At 44.0% G+C, this 23,239-nt stretch overlaps 1 pseudogene; it reads left to right on the forward strand.

Moving 5' to 3' along the window:
• Window positions 1-23,239, forward strand: part of LOC112067919 (FHF complex subunit HOOK-interacting protein 1B-like) — a 54,046-nt pseudogene that overhangs the window by 21,177 nt on the left and 9,630 nt on the right.

Raw genomic sequence — 23,239 nt, forward strand, 5'->3', positions numbered from 1 at the left:
GATGCATTAGCAGTTGGGTAGGTGGTGAGAACGTCAACCCCAGCCCTTACATCAAGGCTCTCAGGAGTGATGGCTTTCTAACGTCCTTATTGGTCAAGCTTTCCATGACATTATGCTTCTGTTTCCATGCCACACCATTCCCATCCTGCAGGAGTCGTAGACAAGATATAAGCACAGTATACCTTCCCGAGTTCTAACGTTACTCTTTGTTTTATAGACTTTATAATTCAACCACAAGGTTTCTACCAATAGTTTTGAATGTTCAATATTAGAAATGAGGATAAATAAAGAGATCTTACAAACTGAGTAAATAGTTACTTCCAAGATATAGGACAGAATATTCTCATCAGTGAATGGTATTTGCCTGTTAGTTTGTATGTGAACACACCTGTTAATTTCTGTTGGTAGTTCATATGATGAAATTAACGCTGTCAATACATCTATTATTCCCCTTTGAGGGCCTGGGGCAGATAGTAATCGTAATGCTCTGTTGATTGGAAATAAATTAGCTTTTGCTTCTGCTGTGAGTTGGATTCTGTTGAGTCAGCATATCGCCTACTGCACAGTGTAATATTCCTACACATATATACGCACTCACCACACAAACAGCCACGCCGCTGGTTGTTTCCTTCCTATTATGGTGACTTCTGACATTCAGCTGATATTTGGACACAAAGATGCCCTCCTTGAATTGGGCTTCTCTGTGATATGTTCTTATGATCCAAGAACGGTGACAGTACAGTAGGTCATTAAAGAATATTATCTTCTGGCTTTAAGAACCACTGTGTGCGCCTTGTACTTGGGAGAGGGAGGACAGGTGTAGGGGTTTTGTCAGCTGTTAGGGTAACATTTTTTTATCACTTTGGTGCGATTTTCCACCAGTATTTTCCAACTGCATAGTGCAAAACTCAAAACAGATCATCATAAGATATTTGTTGCCAAAACTCTAAGCAACATTTTTATTAACTAAGTACAACACGCACAATCATACAGTACATTCTTCACAAAGGAATTTCAGTGTTTCATTGCATACATGTTCTTAAAAGTTAAATTGCCTTTCACAATGCAATGTGACAACTTTTAATATGTTTTCTCTTCTCATTTGTAAGATACAGTACGATTTTTTAATCTGACTTGCTCTTAATTAATCATCGCTAAACCGTTTGTAAACCTATAGATGGTACGTTTGTCTACTACAGTTTTGAGAACTACCTAATGAAAATGATGTCTGTAACTAGAAACATATAAGTATATTTACACAGAGTGTACAAGACTCAGGAACACCTTCTTAATAGTCATGTTTTTGACCTGCAGAAAGCCTCAATTCGTCGGGCATGGAATGTGTCGAAAGCGTTCCACAGGGATACTGGCCCCATGTGAACTCAATGTTTCCCACAGTTGTTTCAAGGTTGGCTGGCTGTTCTTTGGGTGGTGGACCATTTCTTGATACATTTTGATTAAGATTTCATACTAACGGAAACTGGTATTTTATGAAAAACCAGCAGCGTTGCAGTTTTGACACTCCAATTTGGTGTGCCTGGCACCCTACTACCATACCTCATTCAAAGGCACTTAAATATTTTGTCTTTGCCAATCCACCCACTATACACAAGTCCATGTCTCACATTGTCTCAAGGGCTTGAAATTCCTTCTTTAATCTGTCTCCTCCCCTTTCATTTTACAATGATTGAAGTGGATTTAACAGTGAATCAATAAGGATCATAGCTTTCACTGGATTCACCTGGTCAGTCTATGTCATGGAAAGACAGGTGTTTTTGATGTTTTGTATACTCAGTGTATAACTGTAATGTTGCTATTATGATGATGACTATTATGATTTTACTGTTACAGTAAATGTTATCTGATGTTGACAGATCAGAGATGTTTTACTGTAATGTAACAATTGGCATCCCCCTGTACAGTAAACATGTTTATCCTAAATGAATTGGTGGGGTTTACAGCTTCTTACTAAAATTGCATTGGCCAATAAGATTACTGTAATTACCATAAACAATATATTCCAGTTACATAGCAAACACTTTTATCCAAATGACATGAACAATGAGTGTGCACATTTTCGATGTGACCCCAGTGGAATCGGAACCCACAACTTTGGTGTTTTAGTGCCAGAACAAACTGAGTCACCATTACAGGCCACTACAAACAATACTGTAAAAATACAATACATGACGATTGACAGTACAAGAAAGATGTATCATTGCATACCATGAGCGTACCGACCCTCATTTTCAGGCCCGTGGATGACAATGCATGTCATCGTTCCAGGACCTGTTGTTCAGCTTGGGTTCGCCATGCCAAATTGTTTTTTCCCTAAAGTACATTGAACAATGGGCACATTTACTGCGATGTCGATGAGGACCTATGGCCAATTGCTCAAGACAGGTCTTAAATGCAAACTAGTGCTGCTAAACATTGTTTCTTTCCCATTTAAACAATACATTTTATTTTGGTATCAATGATTATGAATGATCACACCTTTGATCAGGAACATGGATAGAAATTATGGAAATGTTGATGTTCAGTCAATGTTAATGATAGTGGCAAGTGGTTTGCCTAATGTCAAAACAGTGTTAGGCACTGTAATATCACATTCAAAGGGTCATTTTATTGGATTAACTGGTTTTAAAATGTTTTATTTATTGAACTAAGCAAGTCAGTTAAGAACAAAATTCTTATTTACAATGACGGCCTACCAAAAGGCAAAAGGCCTTCCTGCGGACGGGGGCTGGGAATTAAAAAATGAAAAATAAATATAGACAAACACAATACGACAAGAGAGACAAAACACCACATAAAGAGAGACCTAAGGACAACAAACATAGCAAGGCAGCAACACATGACACACGCATTGGTAGCAACACAACATGGTAGTAGCCACTAAAAACATTGTACAAAAACATTATGGGCACAGACACGCACAAAGGCAAGAAGGTAGAGACAAACAATACATCACGCATAATTGAGTCTTTGATGAAGAGATTGTGAGATTAAACAGTCCAGTTTTAGTTTGTTGCAGACTCGTTCCAGTCGCTAGCCTGCAGCGAACTGAAATAGATGAGCGGCCCTTGACGGTGTGCGTTGGGACTTTTAAGCAGATTGGGACTGGTCTAGAACATGTGTTGAATGTGGAGGTTGAGGGTGCAGGGCATATTCTCAATTGGGGGGTGAGGCCTAAGAGGGGTTTATAATAAGCATCAACCACGTGTCTCGCAACGGTATACGAGATGGGACCAGTTTACAGAGGATAGTAGAGTGCAGTGATGTGTCCTATAAGGAGCATTAGTGGCAAATTTGATGTTTTGAAAAAAGAAAAATTAGGAATTGCCGAATTGTAAAGAACATCCTCGCCGTTCGAGAGCACCCTACCTGACGATCTCATTAAGTTATGTCGCCGTAATCTAGCAAGGAGGATGGTCAGCGAATCAGGTTTAGTTTGGTAGCTGGGGTGAAAGAGGAGCAATTACGATAGAGGAAACCAAGTCTAGATTTAGCTTTAGCCTGCAGCGTTGATATGTTGGCTGAGAGAAGCAGTGTACCGTCTACGCCATACTCCGAAAAGTACTTGTATGAGGTGACTACTCAAGCTCTAACCGCTCTGAAGTAGATAAATCACACCTGTGGGGAAAGGGCATTCTTCTTACCAAACACATGGACCTTTTGTTTTGGAGATGTTCAAAAACAAGTTAAGGGTAGAGAAAGCTGTTGGACACTAAGAAAGCTTTGTTGTAGAGCATTTAACACAAAATCGGAGGGCCAGCTGGAGTATAAGACTGTATCATCTTGCATATAAATTATTGAGAGGGCTTTCCTACTGGCCTGAGCTATGTTGCTGATGTAATGGAAAAAGCGTGGGGCCTAGATTGACCCTTGGAGTATCCTTTAGTGACAGGCAGTGGCTGAGACATCGATTTTCTGATTCATACACTGCCACTCTTTGAGAGGTATTAGCAAACGCAGGCCAAAGACCCTCAGAGGGACACCAATACTCCTTAGCCAGCCCAACAAGAATGTCATGGTTCTACCGTATCAAAAGCTTTGGCCAAGTCAATAAAAAATAGCAGCCACAACAAAAATTGCTTAGAATCAAGGGGCAAGGTGACAGCATGAGACCTTTAAGGTTGCAGTGGCACTCCATAACCTGAGCGAAACCAGCATTGCAATTAGCAGAGAAGAATACTTAGACATCAAAGGAAAGCCATCCAAGAAAGCAAAGTTTTTTCCAACACTTTTTTGATAAACAGGGCAAATAGAAATAGGCTATAACAGTTAGGATTAGCTTGATCTCCCCTTTAAATAAAGGATGATCATGGCTGCCTTCCAAGCAATGGGAACTTCCCAGAAAAGGAGAGACATGGGTTCTTAAAAAGGTCAGAGATGGCTTGGCCGATGATAGCAGGCAACCTTAAAGAAGAAAGGTCTAACCATCTGACCCAGTGTTTTTTTGGGGGTCAAGTTTAAGGAGCTCTTTGCACCTCGGACTCAGTGACTGCCTGCAGGGAGGAACTTTCTAGCGGGCAGGGGAAAAACAGGAGAAGCATAAGGATTTTGCATTTAGAAGGATAGGAGATGAGAAACATGTTGGCGGGGCAAGGAGGCATGGCCTGAGTCAAATGGGAATGCTGACTTAATTGAGTGGTGATTAAAGAGCTCATCCCATGTGCTTCCTGTCTAACAACAATTCATCAAAATTTAACTTCTTTATGCTGCAGGGCAAGTATTAGAGTAGTTGGATGGAAAGCGTCACAGAGGTGCCATAGTAAACTGCCGGCTCCTCCAGTCCCAGTGTAATATATGCATATTATTATTCATATTGGATAGAAAACATCTGAAGTTTCTTATACTGTTTTGAATGATGTCTGTGAGTTACCAGAACAGAGAATATAAACAGGTTTCGACCATGATCTTGCAGAGTTTCTCACCTCAAGGAATTGCCATTTGCGAAAGACTCGGCACACGCATACTCAGGCTCAGGTCGTGTTAGGCAAATGAGAATAAGTGGCCACTCAAGAATATCCGAAGGCACAAAGTTAGTTACTTTAAGGGAAGCAGTTCTCCTCTCTGTGGGTCTAACCCCAAGAAGTTCTGGAAACGGTTAAGACCTGGAGAATAAACCCTCCTCCTCACAACTGCCGATGTCCCTTAAACTGTTCTTATGGCTGCGTCCCGTTAACGGGATCGATATGACACAGCCAGTGAAAGTGCAGGGGCCAAATTTCAACAACAGGAAATCTCATAATTAAAATTCCTCAAACATACATGGTTATTTATATACCATTTTAAAGGTAATCTTGTTGTTGAATCCCCACAAAGTTGGCGAAAGCACCACAAACGATTATTGTTAGGTCACGCCAAGTCACAGAATAAATTCAGCCCATTTTTCTAGCCAAAAGAGAGAGTCAACAAAAAGCACAGATAGAGATAAAATGAATCACTAACCTTTTGATGATCTTCATCAGCATGACACTCATAGACTTCATGTTACACCAATAATATATGTTTTGTTCGATGAAAGTGCCATATTTATATAAAAAAATTCTCAGTATTACATGGCGGCGTTATGTTCACTAGTTCCAAAACATCCAGTGATATTGCAGAGAGCTACATCATTTACAGAAATATAATATAAAAAAATATCATCATTATAAAATGTCGATGAAATACAATGTTAGGACATGGAAATATAGATACACTTCTCCTGAATGCAACCGCTGTGTTCAATTTGTTAAAACTTTACGGAAAAGCAAACCATTGCAATAATCTGATGTACAGCTTTCAGACAAACAAAGCAGCAAAAGATATCTGCCAGATTGGTATCCAACAGAAGTCAGAATACATTATAAATATTCACTTATCTTTGATGAAATCTCATCAGGGAATGGCACTCCCAGGCAATCCAGTTCCCAATTTAATGTTTTGATTTAGTTCGATAATGTCCATCATTTGATGTACCAGAGCTACTTTTGTTAGCACGTTTGGTAAATCTAAATCCAAAATCATGGAAGCCGGTCCCTAGTTGCAGATGAAATGTCAAAAAAAAAAAAAAAACGAAAAAAAAAAAAAAAACAAAAAAAAAAAAAAACAACAAAAAAAAATGTTCCGTTACTGTCCGTAGAAAATTGTCCAAATGATGTATGGAATCAATCGTTTAGTATGTTTTTAAATAAAACGTCATAAGTACCAACCGGAGAATTCTATGTCTGTAGAAAACAATGGAACAAGAGCTCTCTCGGTGATCGCGCCTCAGAGCCGGTCGACAATCTCCAGACACCTGGCTCACAGCCCTTATGAGCCCCCAATTCACAGTAGAATCCTCAAACAAGTTTACTAAAGACGGTTGACATCTAGTAAGCCTTAGGAAGTTGCAAACAAACCCATATTCCACTGTGTATCAATAGGGGCTGGGTTGAAACATCGACCAACCTTAGATTTCACACTTTCCTGTTTGGGGATTCTTCTCAGGTTTTTTGCCTGCCATATGAGTATATGTGATACTCAGACATTCATTCAAACCGTTTAGAAAACCTTCAGAGTGTTTTCTTCCAATACTAATAATAATATGCATATATGAGCAACTGAGATGAGGAGGCAGTGCCGTTTACTCTTGGGCCCCTGCTGGGCACCTTTCAAATCAAGCTACTCAGTTACTGCCCCTGCAGCCATAAGAAGTTAACAAACGTATAGTTTTGGCAAGTAGCTTAGGATATCTACTTTGGCATGAATAAGTAAGTTTTTTCCAACATGTTTACAGACAGATTATTTCACTTATAATTCACTGTATCACAATTCCAGTGGTCAGACGTTTTATACACTAAGTTGACTGTTGGCAATTTAAACAGCTTGGAAAATTTCCAGGAAAAATTATGTCATGGCTTTTAGAGCTTTTTGATAGGCGAATTGACATAATTTGAGTCAATTGGAGGCTGTACTCTGTGGATGTATTTCAAGGCCTACCTTCAAACTCAGGCCTCTTCCTTTGAATCATGGGAAAATCAAAAGAAATCAGCCCAGACCTCAGTAAAGAAAATTGTAGACCTCCACCAGTCTGTTCAGCTTGGAGCAAGTTTCCAAAACGCTGAAAGGTACCATGTTCTCTGTACAAACATTAGTAGCAAAGTATAAACACCATGGGTCACGCAGCCGTCATAACCATTCAGGAAGGAGACGCGTTCTGTCTCTAGAGATGAACATACTTTGGTGCGAAAGCGCATCCCGAATCCCAAACAACAGCAAAGGACTTGTGAAGATGGAGGAAACAGATACAAAAGTGTCATTTATCCACAGTTAAAACGAGGTCCTATATAGACATAACCTGAAAGGCTGTTCAGCAAGGAGAAGCCCCTGCTCAAACACCATAAAAAGCCAGACCACGTTTGCAAACTTTCACATGGGGACAAAGATCATTACTTTTTGGGAAAATGCCCTCTGGTCTGATGAAAAAAAAAAATAGAACTGTTGCCATAATGCATCGTTATGTTTGGAGAAAAAGGGGAGGCTTGCAAGCCGAAAGAACACCATCCCAAACTTGAGCACGGGGATGGCAGCATATGTTGTGGGTGCTTGTGCTGCAGAGGGACTGTGCAACTTCACCAAAAAAGATGACATCATGAGGATAGGACAATTATGTGATATTGAAGCAACTCTCAAGATTTCAGACAGCAATTTAAAGATTGGTCGCAAAGAGTCTTCAATGGACAATGAACCCAAGTCATACTTCAAAGTTGTGGAAAAATGGCATTAGGTCAAACAAAGTCCAAAGTATTGGAGTGGCCATCATTTAAAGCAGCTGTTTCTCAATCGTATAGAAATGTGTGGGCAGAACTGGAAAAAGCGTTGCGGAGCAAGGAGGCCTTACAAACCTGACTTGTTACACCAGCTCTTTCAGGAGGATGGGCGCCAAAATTCAGCCCAACGTATTGTGGAAGCTTGTGAACGCTACCTGAACGTTGACCCAAGTTAAACAATGTAAAGGCATGATACCAAAATACCTAATTGAGGTATGGTAAACTTCTGACCACTGGAGATAGTGAACTGAAAAGAAATGAAGCGTGGAAATAAATCATTCTCTTACTATTATTCTGACGTTTCTCATTACTTAAATAAACTTGGTGATCCTAAACTGACTGAAGACAGGAGTTTTACTAGGATTAAATGTCAGGAATTGTGAAAAACGAGTTTAAATGTTTTTTGGCTAAGGTGTATGTAAAACTTCCGACTTCAAACTGTATATGGGTGTGTGTGGTATGTGTGTGTCACGCCCCTGGACCATGAGAGCATTTTTATTCTCGATTTTTGGTTATGGTCGGGGTGTGACTAGAGGGGGGGTAACATGCAGTTTTTTTTTATATCTATCAGTCAGGGCCTGATTGGTGTCCATATCAGAAGCAGCTGTTTATCGTTGTCTCTGATTGGGATCATATTAGGCAGCCCACATTTTCCCCACTGTGTTCTTGTGGGATCTGTTTATGTTGTACATTGGCCTGTGAGCAACTAGATAACACAAGAACGTTGCACGTTTCTTTCTGACCAAATGTGCTTTATTGTTTTGTTGTGCCACTTTCACAGGCTAAAAACAATTTATAGCTTGGAACCCATCCATCATGGTAGCGTCAATTGCACAGAATCCTGTTACTAACTATGACGATCGTGACCACGAAGATCCCCAACACAACAGGACCAAGCAGCTGGCCCAGGAGGAGATCTTGGTGGGAAGGGATCCTGGAATTGAAGAAATCCTGGCAGGACAGGATCGCCTTCCTTGCGGGCAGATGCGAAGGAGAGAAGGGGAGGACGGGCGACGGCGCCGGGGTGCGCGGCCACAACGGAAGCCCAAAGGACAGCCCCCCCCACAATGTGGGGGTGGCCACCGGGTGGTTGTCAAGCCGAGGAGTCGAACCAGAGCCAGTCTGGGAGAAGAGGGAGAAATTGGAGGAGAGTGAAATGGAGAGGGAGTTCAGAGACCTGTCAGCGAGATTGATGGAAGAAAATTTGGAGGAGAGAGAAATGAGAGAGTTGTTTTTGTTTGTGTATGGAGCCACATTTGTGGCCTGTGCGAGGTCATTTGTGGCAGGGGCTCTGGCATGGCACCTCCTTGCACAAAGCCGGGGAGATTAGCGGTCCTAATGCTGCTGGCGGTTGTTGGCCCTTTCCTACGGCTCCGTCCACTCTCCTGAGAAGTCACGGGTGTCAAATCAAAAACAAACCCCCAGGACGAAAAAAAAACAACAAACAAAAACAAAAAACAACCCAAGCAAAACACAAATACATAGCCACGACCTCCCGAAAAAACCAACACTGCAAACCCCGACAAAGCGCCCCACACTGAAACAACAAAACCGTAAAAAAAACAATTAAAAAGAAAGGACCCCCCACCACCAACACCAACACCAACCAACAAAAAACATCCACACAAGAACCACAAAACCCAAAACCAGACCACAAAAAACCCCAAAGAACTAACCCCAAAAACACACAGCCCACCAACAGCCGACCAACCGAACCCACCCCAAACAACAAAAAGCCAAACAGGCAACCTAAACGCACAAGAACCACCACACACCAAACAAGAAAACCAACACCCAAAAAAAAAAAAAACACAACCACACCCAAACACCCACCCACCAAGCACAAACCCCCCCACCAAAAAAAAGAACAACAAACACAAACCGAACACCACTCAAACAACCAGACTCACCACCTGCCCCCCATCCAACACCCACACCCCAACAACATCCCACCCCCCCGCCAAAACCCCCCACACACACACCACAAAACCCAAACACCCCCAAAAACAGCCAAAACCCCGAGCCCACACCCAAGCCACCGAACCGAACACCCCAATGCCCACTAACACCATGACACCGATAAAACAACTAATCCTTAACAACCAGCACCCGACAAAAAAAAAACCCACAGTCAAACCCCACAACGCCCAAACACGCAACCCAAACCCAAACACCACCCACAACATCAAACCCCAACATGACCCAACCAACACAAAACCACCCTGCAACTACCCCTCCAAAACAGATGAACCCAAAAAAACACCCACCCCACTAAAAACTCCAACAACCACCCCACCCCCCAAACATCACAACAGACCACAAACCCCCCATAGAAAAAAAAAATACACAACCACCCCCAAAAATCCACCAACAAGTCGCAACAACACAACCTGAAACTCTCCAATTGTCTCCATGCTTGTTTAGTGTGTGTGGATGTGGCGGGTGTCGTTGAATTGCTCTCTTTCTCTCTGTGTTACTCCCCCTCTCTCTCTACAGTCAGTGGTGTTCTGAGCCTCTTACTCACATCGTCCATTCACTTCCTCACATAGCTCTAGTCTCCAGTCATTCCACTGCTCCRTACCACATTACCAGGAACTCCACTCAKTCACACTGTCTGGCAGTGCTGCTCTCAAACCTCCTCTGGTGTGTCAAAGTTAGACTTTTCCCTCTCTCTCTATCTCCACAGGACTGGGTGTGTCTGGATGTAAAGAGGAGACATTCTGTGTCGTCGATACAAGACGAGCAACCATGGTGAAACAGAGGTAGGAATTTCAGCGATTTCTGTCCTGGGTGACCCTGCYYCATGCATTCCTATAAGGCACGTTCCCTGTGTTAACTAAAAACAGATGTGTTTAGCTTTAGCATGAGTGTTTCAGTGTCTYTCTGTTGKGCCAAGCTCTGTGGTTGGTTGTTGAGTCTCTCCTCTTCAARYGGGTCGAAACCATTCAAAAAAAAGTTTGACTTGGCCGTGATTGGTTGAGAGGCCGTTTGAGGGGCAGCSTTTCTGATCTCTAATTGGTCATTGTGGTCTGACGGTCTGCAGCTGCTTCTGCTTCCAGCAGGATTACAGTTACAGTTGAACTCCTGCAGTGCATGGCTRCAATTCATGCGTTGTTATTGTACACTGTATGAAGAAGACGTCTTCAATAGAAGACATTGTCCTAAAATGTTGTTTACTGACCTGGTTGATTATATGCTAGTACCTAGCAACGACTAACTAAGTATTGTGCGTTTGTTTGCATTGTTGTCAGGTTGAGTCGGTAGCCCAGTTTTTTWATTTACTGTCTAGTCAGTCCCAATTGTTAGTCTGTTATCAAGTCTTCAAAGTGTGATCTGTTGGCATGGATATAATCTGTTGAACATCAGTTGTTCTCAGAATTACGCCCATTCGATGTGGGCACTTGGCCAATGACATCACATAGCACTAGACTCTAGAATGAAAATCATCTGATTCTCAGAACCGCCATAGTCTCCGTTCACTGTCTCCGGAGGAACGGAAACATGGGATTCTAGGAAGATAATAGAATCTAAATATCCTCCATCCTGAGATATAGTCCTATTTATAACTGACCTGAGCAGGGACTGGGGCGGGGAGGGAGATGGCCTGTTGCACTACACCGTGTTAGCAGATAGCCAAGGTTTTGTTTGSAGCAATGGTCACCTTTCCTGTACAATCACCTCCTTTACAAGGGAAGCAACAAATAACCCTGGCTTGCACCTATTGTTATCTGACTGTCACAGTCACATACTTAAGTTAGCAATGGCTCTGTGCATTGCAAATTCCATCGGTGCTGGTATAAGCATAGAGGATGTATTTGTGTTTTATTTCAATCTGTGGGGATACAGGTTTAAGTGTAGCAGGTAAACGCAAACACGGAACCCAATTGCCATCGTGCGCTATCGTGCATAAATGTATTTTGCCCCCCCCACACCAAACGCGATCACGACACGCAGGTTAAACTATCAAAACAAACTCTGAACCAATGACATTAATTTGGGGACAGGTCGAAAAGCATTAAACATGTATGGCAATTTAGCTAGTTAAATTGCACTTGCTAGCTTACGTTAATTTGTCCTATTTAGCTAGCTTGCTGTTGCTAGCTAATTTGTCCTGGGATATAAACATTGAGTTGTTATTTTACCTGAAATGCACAAGGACCTCTACTCCGACAATTAATTCACACATAAAATGGCCAACCGAATCGTTTCTAGTCATCTCTCCTCCTATCACACCGGCATTTTTATCGTTTAAAACTGTATATTTGGTGATCGCATTTCTAAAAACTTTCATTGGAATTCACACGCTAACTACCGGCCAATCACATGTGTTGAATCTATTTCGAATCCCACCCCACGTGGGTATAACCAATGAGGAGATGGTACGTGGGTACCTGCTTCTATAAACCAATAAGGAGATGGGAGAGGCAGGACTTGCAGCGCGATCTGCGTCAGAAATAGGAATGACTTCTATTTTAGCCCTTAGCGCATGCGRCGGGTCCGGTCTGGTCAGCATGTAAGGCTGGAACAGTTCTGCAGTGTCTTGACAGACAAGTTATTTTTAGTACTTTTAATCWTTATTTTGGTTCCCGACTGACGAGCAGTGTGAGAAACGAACACCTGACCTCACTCTCTAGATATGTGAGGGACACATATTTTCTCAGGCGCTTCTGGACAGAGCTAAAACCAACAGAATCAACATAACTTTAGGCTACAGACAAAATCAACATATTTTACATACCAAAACAGTTCCAGACCATTCATGGAAAGAATRGTGTTTTATTAGTTCTCGCGGGCCCACTAGCTGGTAATACACACTCTATTGTCATGCGTCATAATCTCTTCTGGTGTCACAAGATGAGTGAGTGGGTGATGAAAGTGGTGTCACTGGGACCTTATGGAATTCACTGTGCATTGTAGCGTACTAGCGAGGCGTTACGTCTGTAACTCTGTGGTCCTCTGTAGCTCAGTTGCTAGAGCATGGAGCTTGCAAMGCCAGCATAGWGGGTTCAATTCCCGGGACCGCCCATACTTWCAAATGTATGCGAGCACGACTGTAYGTCGCTTTGGWAAAAAGCGTCTGCTAAATGGCTTATATTATTACAAAGCGATCACCACTTTTCCCTGGGTAAGCATTTTGGCAGGCACTTGTCGAGCTGAGGAATAGAGGGTATGGGTTGTGCCACCGGCTGAGTGTCCCCCCCTCTCCCTCGCTCTCTTCCTCTCTGCCTGTGCCCTGTCATTGTTTTCCCCCTCTTGTCTCTCGCATGCCTAGCTGCTGTGAATCCAGGGGGAGAGAAGACCGTGTTGCAGGCTGCTGCAGTGTTTGTGTGGTTTATTTGGCTCGTGGTCAACTGTACAGTATGTCCCAATCAATCACCCTGAATCTGTCCTATGGCTACAGTAGTCTTAATCTGTCAGCTACTACTACAGTATGCCATAGTATGTATTGTTATAGGTTTGAACAATTAAAAATGACTGATTCTCCATCTGCATGTACAGGATGATGACATGATGTTTTCTGTGTTCTGCAGATCCCCAGTGTTCCCTCACCCCCCTGTGCAAGTGGTCTCAGCCGGTCTCCAGTGAGGACTCTACCCCTCTCCGTCCTGCGTAATGGTTTAACCCACACGAGATCTGGTCACCATGATGATGGCCTCCATGGTTGCCAACAGAAACAGGGATGGCAGACAGGGGGAGGCCCTGGTCCTGAAAGGGGTGGACCCAGAGACATGCATGATCGTGTTCAAGAACCACTGGGCACAGGTAAACACAACCACAACTCTGTCTTGTAACCCYAGATATAACTTCAGCTCAAAACYCTCRTTTAACTTGTATAGCTCAATCTCGTRGAACCYRGRCCCTAACTCAAACCCTCAGAACACTAAATKCATATCATTGTAGCCCAATCACTTTAACCCAGAAGCTCTTCCTCAAACTCTTAAAACACAAACTCTTATAATTGGAACCATAACTCCAAACCCCACCACAGAACCTATAACACAAACATTTCCTAAATCCTACAACCTAAACTCCTACAATCCCGCCCATGAACGTGAACCCTCTCAGCCCCAGACCTCATTGCGGTAACTGAACGGTTACAGTATGTAAACTGAAATAATGACTTGTCTAACTGGCTCCTCCTCTTCTCTATTTCAGCTCAGTTCAACCCCAGTGGGGAGGGAAGTTTGGAGGAGTCTCACCCCCTCTCAGCTACAGAGAAATAGAATAACAGTAAAGGCAATGGGAAAACACAACGTAAATTTACTGTAAATGGCGTTGGAGCTCACGTTGCTGGACGTAGAACAGTCCAGATAATACAATAAAACCAAGTAAACACCAAGAGGGCCTGAAATTATATTATGTTCAATCTGTTTAAGCTTTTGTGTCTCTATTTAGCATTATTTATTATTTTTTATTTAACCTTCATTTTAACTAGGCTACTCAGGTATAGAACAAATTATTATTTTACAATTACGGTGTACACCGGCAAAACCTAACCAGTAGACGACGCTGGGCCCAAATTGTGGCGCCCGCTCTTATGGCGATAATATAAATGTTAGGCCTGTGAAGTGACTCTGTAAAGGTTTTCCAAAAACAGAATCCATATTCTGATAATATAGGGACATTTATAAGATCTTTCGACCTTCTCTTGCAGGGCAAGTTGGGCCTTACAATACGGCTCCAGCTGAAAGTCTTAATTGCTACGTTTTGGCTTAATTAATAGCCTGGATTAGAGAGTGGCTATTGAGTGTTGGGCTGAAGGAATTCCTGGGAAAAGGCCCCAGCCCTGCTAAGTTTAGGCACCCCCCGAACCCTGTTAATTGAGGAAACTGTTGACATTTCAGAAAAATAGGTAGGACTGTCATTGAAGTTCAATTGGCCTTTCCAGCCTTATTCTCTCCCACTCCAGAACCCCTTGGGAAACCACTTGTCCTTTTGTTAGGATGTCTGGAGAAAGCTGAATGTTATTCACTCAGTGTAGTGGGTTGCCCAGGACCAAGCATAATATGTTTTCTGGGCAAACAGTTTGTTTCAACCTCACTATGGTTCCTGTATACAGATATCAGTACACCCAAAGGGAACTATTTTATTTGATGTATCTCTATTGTTACCAGTACATGTTATCCATTTATCCTGAACAGCTTTCCATGCCTCCATCCACCTACCATGTATTATAAAGTTCAGTCATGTTCAGTGGGTTAGAAAAGGCCACTTGATCATGCTCTAGTTCCTACGTGTTACCCACAGCTTATGTCCTCAAGTGATTTGTTATCACCAGAAAATACCCGACAGGATTGTAGACAGACCTGAGTGAAGGAAGTGGCAACTAATAAGCAACCCATCCCACTACTCCCTCCCTCTTCTTCCCTCTCTTCACTCAGCTCCTGTGCGGTTATCGCGCCTATTCATGCCTTGGGAATTCAATGCAAGTCCACCTGGGGCTCTGTTCTCAGTCCAGCCAGTCTGGCTCATCCTCTGCTATCTCAGTGGAACTTCCCATCCGCCATTGGTAGCAGGGCCTGGTGGGGAACATGTGAGGCTTCATTGTTGGTGGTCTTATGAATAGTTTCCTTCCATGTCTGGGTTGTGTTCAAATTTAAAGGAATTGTTTTATGGGAAAACTAGTTGAAAACAGGGAAGGTACTACCTTGAAACCTTTCCAATGAGAAATACAAGATTTTTTGTTTTTCCCAGGCAACATAACTTCTTTTCATTGCATTGTGGACCTACTGGAATACAGTCCCTGTTTTCATTTAGTGGGACTTTATGTAGGGAGGTCCTCTAAGAGAGGGACTGGAAACTATCTGCACACTAAGGCACAAAAACATATAGAGCGAACACCAGCCTTTATACCACTTTCCATATCAAAGCTTGATTTACCATTCCAAATTATTTTATATTATGTGCATGTCGCTGTCAGCGTTTCCATTTTGTTTATGGTTCCACTGGTCCAAGTATAAATGCGATGTCACTTGATTTTTGGTGTGCCATTTACATTTTCAGGTAACAGAATCCGCGCAGGGCAAAAACAGGTTGAATTGGAAACACCACAACCCAATTATATACCACAATTGCAATACACAAAACGATGCCATTTCAGCTTTCCCGATTTATTTCCGTAGGACTTGAGTTGTTTTCTCTCTCAGATCTTCCTACTTTGTGATAGAGATGTTGTGTTCATCTAGGATCATACAGGCAGCAGCAGGGGGTTCTCTGATGCATATTATAAACTGTCACTTAAGAGTCCTTCCGAGAAAGGAATATTACCCAACATAAACAAACCAACATTTTTCACTCAACTCTAATTTAGCCTGAACATCATTGGTAAGCACTTTTGGCAGAGTTTGAAGAGTTTGTCTTATACTCTGGTGTACCGCGGATGGAAATAACTTGCTAAATTTGATTTCAAACTGTTTACGATGACAGTAGGCAAATGGCATATCTGTAAATAGCTTTGTGGTCTCTATTGTTAGTTGAAATTTATTAACTGCTCTATCGCAGTTATCGAATAAAACCTTAAAAGTTGACCAAGACAATATTCAGTTCAACCTGGCGAGAACTATACTCATCTTAAATTTGACTTCTTCTTGTATAAAATGGAGGTGAAATTTACCCAGAAGATATACAGGTATTATATTAATTTCTATGGACATAACCCTGTACTTCCCCGTTGTTCCCTTCCAGGTTGGTAAGAATGTCCTGGAGAAACATGATCCTCTCCGCATGCACAGCCAGCAGCAACAGGCGCCCTGGCTGTCATCGGCCTTCTCCAGCGCGGGCCCCCATGCGTTTCGGCGGGCCCATCCTCGGCGAACGAGGCCAGCGCGGTGCGCCAAGAAAACTAACGTGAAAACCACATGCTGTTCCTGCTCATGGAGGAGGAACGCCGGCCAGGCGGAAGAAGCAATGGGACCCATCCTGGAGTTTGTGGGTGATGGGTAAACGTCATGGAGAGGCCTCTTCCCTGTGGAAGCCTGACGGCGACAGTTTTACTGATGGGAAATGAAAAACTGGAGCAGCTCAAGTTGTAGGGTGTAGAGGTTAGAGACGGTGGTCAGTTAACATTGGGGGTTTGGGGGGGGTTGGAATTCCCTGGTCCTGACAGGGAATCTGTCACGGATTGGTGAGGGTGTCTCGGGGGGTTTGGGATAAAGGAAATCAAAAACATTCAGCTGACAAACTTGACAATTAAAGTCATCTTCTTTCTAAGGAATTGTTACGCAGATGAATCGTGGCCAGGCGCGGCAGCCCTTACTGCAACCACAAACCGTAGGTTACGACCCTTAAATGATGCTCCTGTCGCCGGTGCTCGGGACAGCTGGCCCGGAGGTGGAAGGCCTGAGCTTGGTGTCATTTACTCAAACCCAAATTGTGACTGTTGTGTCCTGGCACAAGGACCAGTTCTGTCACTGGGAGCCCTTTCTTCCATACTAGGTGAGTTTCCTCTCCTTCATAATACTGTAAAGCACTTTTGACGATACTGAAAAAGCTTCTAATAAAATCCCATCAATTATTAATGATGATGGATACTTATTATTATACAGCGAGGACCAAGGGGGCAGCCAACTTTTCCTGATCTCTCCCTGCTGATCCCCTTCATCCACCGGAGGGGCCTGGTGGGCCAAGCAGGCCCGGGACGCCCTGCTCCTCATCATGTCACTGTCTGCAGAGAACCAGCGGTGGCCCAGCACATTGCAGAGAACACCTACTTTTGTCCGGGTGAGGAGATGGTTCTGTCTTGTCTTTATGATACTGTTGTCTTGCTCTTTTTGGTCTCTTTCACGTTCTGTCTGTGATTTGTGACTCTCGTTTTATGGCTCTGTATTTCTGTTTCTTAGGTCTCACTGTCCCTTTGACCTTCTCTTGTTCTCTTTGTTTAGACTTTGTCCCCCCCCCTCTCGCCTCTCTCTCTTCTCCTCTGTATAATGTCATATGGATGATTGTTCTGCCCTTGACTCAATGTCCTATTAACCATTGTACCAAATACCAGAAAGTTAATATCCCTGACCTCTTTGTCCCTGATAGGCGTATGATTATTCATAGCCAATATGCTTTCGCTCCTGTATGCATAATAAAGCAGGTCGAGGGAGAGTGGAGCTGTTGTATGTTAAACGTGTGGTATTCATATGCTTTTGATAATGTAAACCAGGTTATGTTTATTAAAGGCTAAACTCAGACCAGCTGTAAAAATAATTTATACACATCTTAGACGTATATTTAAAATGTAAACTATTTAAAAATATTAGTTTGATGAAACAAAATGGATGAACACTTAAGTCGATGATTATAAATGATGTTAATCGATTTTGCCATAGACTGATGGTAGTAACTTTGACCTGTTGTTGTTGATTAGAATACCAACAAACCATGCCCACCATCTTGATGCATTAGCTCACCAGGGAAATCACTTGCTTTTGGATGGTAACTCTAAAATCACACAGCCATACGTCAATGCCCATTGTTATTGATGAAGCGGGCAACCGGTAAATCAGGGGTAACCTAGTGGTTAGAGCGTTGGGCCAGTAACGAAAAGGTTGCTGGATCGAATCCCCGGGCTGACAAGGTAAGAATCTGTCGTTCTGCCCCTGAACAAGGCAGTTAACCCACTGTTCCTGGCCGTCATTGTAAATAAGAATTTGTTCTTAACTGACTTGCCTAGTTAATAAAGGTTAAACAAAATCACTAGAGGTAATCAACTAGAGGTCATTTTAGTAATGCTGCCTTTCTCCACTCGCTTTAGTGAGAGGGGGAGGGGGATGAAGCTTCTTGTGGTCGAATATTCACTAAGGTCTCAAAGAAGCTGACCTATCACATGCAAGATTCACACACTAGTCGTTTGAATGTGAGACCATGAAGAGAAGGGACTTGGTAGATTATACTACAGTACAGCTCAAAGCATGGAAGGGGAAACATCATTTTATATCTGTGCCATAAAAACCACTAAGAGTGAAGCCAGAGTGAACACACAAATGCATAAAAGTCATTTGTGCACACACTTCCACACTCATATTAATGTATGTTTGCTCAATGCTCATATTTAATGTATACTGTAATCGTTAGCTATAACTCTCTAAAGTGTAATCCTCAACTCACCAGTCTGCCATCTGAAATGTTTTTACAGTATCCCCCCACAGAACACTTTGTCCTGTTGCGACTAGTATCTTCACTATCAAACACTTCTGTTAAGCCGTTGTGGACTTGACTATCTTAGCTTGGCAACTGTCAACAGAATTTTTTTCAATCTCACCTGTACCGTGGAGAGCTTGTACAGGCTCGCATGGATGATAACCAGTTATGTAACAGTATTTGACTAATTGCACAGCAGGAGTAGGCTAACAATACCTCTTTGTCACAGGTTTACCTGCCTAGCTTCCTACTGCCTGATAAGCCAATGGAGAAGACAGGGATATACCTGTACCGGAAGTCAGAACAGAGGCCCATTCAGTTCCTGGTTCAGAGCATCGCTCTATCCTGCCAAGGCATTGAGGAAGTGGGATAGTTTATCTTTCGCATGCACAAAGGAAACTCATGCAAAGATGAAAGGAAAACACACATAATATCAGATCCTAGTTATTCCCAGCAACTTGGATGCACACTCATGATACCAGACCACAGTGTACAGTTTATATGGTGTAAATAGCAATAGCCTACTTGAAGGGGTTTCCACTAAATGTGTTCTCTCTCTCTCTCTCCCCTCCTCTAGGTGCTGGCCACGGGGCTGAGCGGTCCTCTACTCGTCTCTGCCACCCAAGCTGGAGGTGCCCAGTGAGGAGTGGCACTGCCTCCATAAGAGAGGACTGGCTCATATGCCCACCCTGGTCCAGTTCCTCAACTCACTGGAGTTCTGCAATGCAGTCATTCAGGTGGCTCACCCCAGCATCAGGGACAGCTGGTCAGCTAACATCTACAATGGCTTTTTCTGCTGCCTGTGTTGGCACCGGCCCTCCACAAGGTCAGTATAACACAAGCATGGATCGCACAGTATTACATCCACCATTCCAGATCAATGTCAGATCAGTCACTACTTCCAGGAAGATTGGAAGGAAGGATGCAGCGTATTTGTATCCAGCCTACTGATGGTTGTGTGTTTCTTCTAGCTGACCCTGGAGGAGGTGATGACTACCACGGCCTATCTTGGACCTGTTCGTGCGGTCGGTGTCAGAGCCGGTCCCTGCTGCAGACCTTCCTCTCCTTCATCCTCCTCCACCGCCACGAGAACGTCCACATCCTGGACACGCTGGTCAGCCGCATCAACACACACCTTCCAGGTAACGTCCCACATCCCTGGACACGCTGGTCAGCCGCATCACACACCCTTCCAGGTAACGTCCACATCCTGGACACGCTGGTCAGCCGCATCGACACCCTTCCAGGTAACGTCACATCCTGGACACGCTGGTCAGCCACATCAACACAACCCTTCAGGTAACGTCCACATCCTGGACACGCTGGTCGCCGCATCAACACACCCCAGGTAACGTCCACATCCTGGACACGCTGGTCAGCCGCATCGACACACCCCCAGGTAACGTCCACATCCTGGACACGCTGGTCAGCCGCATCAACACACCCTTCCAGGTACGTCCACATCCTGGACACGCTGGTCAGCCGCATCACACACCCAGGTAACGTCCACATCCTGGACACGCTGGTCAGCCGCATCGACACCTCCAGGTAACGTCCACATCCTGGACAGCTGGTCAGCCACATCAACACACCCTCCAGGTAACGTCCACATCCTGGACACGCTGCCAGCCACATCAACACCCCCAGGTAACGTCCACTTCCTGGACACGCTGGTCAGCCGCATCACACACCCTCAGGTAACGTCCACTTCCTGGACACGCTGGTCAGCCGCATCAACACACCTTCCAGGTAACGTCCACATCCTGGACAGCTGGTCAGCCCATCAACACCCTTCCAGGTAACGTCCACTTCCTGGACACGCTGGTCAGCCGCATCAACACACCCTCCAGGTAACGTCCACTTCCTGGACACGCTGGTCAGCCGCATCAAACACACCCTCCAGGTAACGTCCTACATCCTGGACACGCTGGTCAGCCCGCATCAACACCCTTCCAGGTAACGTCCACATCCTGGACAGCTGGTCAGCCGCATCAACACACCCAGGTAACGTCCACATCCTGGACAGCTGGTCAGCCACATCAACCACACCCAGGTAACGTCCACATCCTGGACACGCTGTCAGCCACATCAACACCCAGGTAATTCCACATCCTGGACATGCTGGTCAGCACATCAACACACCCAGGTAACGTCCCATCCTGGACCTGCGTCAGCCCATCAACACACCCCAGGTAACGTCCACATCCTGGACACGCTGGTCAGCCCATCAACACCCCAGGTAAGTCCACTTCCTGGACACGCTGGTCAGCCGCATCGACACACCAGGTACGGGAGGGAAGTCTGCAGGCTGAAGCACCTGCTCAGCACATGTGTCAATCCCTTTTCAGATCCGGGAGCCTTCGTGCTAGCACTCACAAATACACACAACCCCGCACACATACAGTTGCAAAACATATTGAGTGCTGTGCATATTTCAACCTAGAGTCTCCTAGTAACACTTAGTAGATAGCCAGGCCGCCTCAACCTGCAAAATGAGATCCTTCAGAAAGTTGTCTGTGAATCTTGCTGCTATGCTGTGTGAGTCATGTTTAAATAACTGAGACTTGTTTTGGAGATAAATGTTTCCCCAGAGGCGTTTCCTAATAATTTAAACGAATATTTAAAATGACAGTATCAAAGACAGCAGATTGTTGCCATGGCAATGCGCAATAACTATCTAATTAGTCTTGGACTGATATACAAGGCAAGTAAATATTAGGAAATGTAATGTCTAGTTCAAACAGGGGAATTGCTGGAAAGGCTTCATTCATTAACATCAAACAGAGGCTTGTCAATTGAAACGTTCAAGTGCTCTCTTCACAGCACTACTCAACTGTGAAAACGCTTCCTTGGGCTGATTTGTACTCTACAGGGTAGAAAACAACACTTCTCTGATACCTGCAGCCCATTTAACATTGATGGTTTTGAAAAGGACAACACAGAGTTACACATGGAATAAACAAACGTACAGTCAATAAACAATAGAAAAAGTCTATATACAGTGTGTGCAAATGGCATAAGGAGGTAAGGCAATAAATAGGCCATAGTAGCGAAGTAATTACAATTTAGCAAATTAACACTGGAGTGATAGATGTGCAGATGATGATGTGCAAGTAGAAATGCTGGTGTGCAAAAGAGTAAAAAAGTAAATAAAAACAATATGGGGATGAGGTAGGTAGATTGGATGGGCTATTTACATATGGGCTGTGTACAGCTACAGCGATCGGTAAGCTGCTCTGACAGCTGATGCTTAAAGTTAGTGAGGGAGATATAAGTCTCCAGCTTCAGTGATTTTTGCAATTCGTTCCAGTCATTGGCAGCAGGGAACTGGAAGGAAAGGCGGCCAAAGGAGGTGTTGGATTTGGGGATGACCAGTGAGATATACCTGCTGGAACGTGTGCTACGGGTGGGTGTTGTTATGGTGACCAGTGAGCTGAGATAAGGCGGGGCTTTACCTAGCAAATACTTATAGATGACCTGGGGCCAGTGGGTCTGGCGACGAATATGTAGCAAGGGCCAGCCGATGAGAGCATACAGGTCGCAGTGGTGGGTGGTATATGGGGCTTTGGTGACAAAACGGATGGCACTGTGATAGACTGCATCCAGTTTGCTGAGTAGAGTGTTGGAGGCTATTTTGTAAATGACCTTGCCGAAGTCGAGGATCGGTAGGATAGTCAGTTTTACGAGCGTATGTTTGGCAGCGTGAGTGAAGGAGGCTTTGTTGCGAAATAGGAAGCCGATTCGAGATTTGATTTTGGATTGTAGATGTTTAATAGGAGTCTGGAAGGAGAGTTTACAGTCTAGCCAGACACCTAGGTATTTGTAGTTCTCCACATATTCTAGGTCAGAACCGTCCAGAGTAGTGATGCTAGTCGGGCAGGCGGGCAGCGATCGGTTGAAAAGGATGCATTTAGTTTTACTAGCGTTTAAGAGCAGTTGGAGGCCACGGAACGAGTGTTGTATGGCATTGAAGCTCGTTTTGGAGGTTTGTTAACACAGTGTCCAAAGAACGGCCAGATGTATACAGAGTGGTGTCGTCTGCGTAGAGGTGGATCAGAGAATCACCCGCAGCAAGAGCGACATTGTTGATATATACAGAGAAAAGAGTCGGCCCGAGAATTGAACCCTGTGGCACCCCCATAGAGACTGCCAGAGGTCCGGACAACAGGCCCTCCGTTTTGACACACTGAACTCTATCTGAGAAGTAGTTGGTGAACCAGGCGAGGCAGTCATTTGAGAAACCTAGGCTGTTGAGTCTGCCGATAAGAATACGGTGATTGACAGAGTCGAAAGCCTTGGCTACCTACCTC

This window comes from Salvelinus sp. IW2-2015, linkage group LG34 (genome assembly GCF_002910315.2).
Source record: "Salvelinus sp. IW2-2015 linkage group LG34, ASM291031v2, whole genome shotgun sequence".
NCBI classification, from domain to species: domain Eukaryota; kingdom Metazoa; phylum Chordata; class Actinopteri; order Salmoniformes; family Salmonidae; genus Salvelinus; species Salvelinus sp. IW2-2015.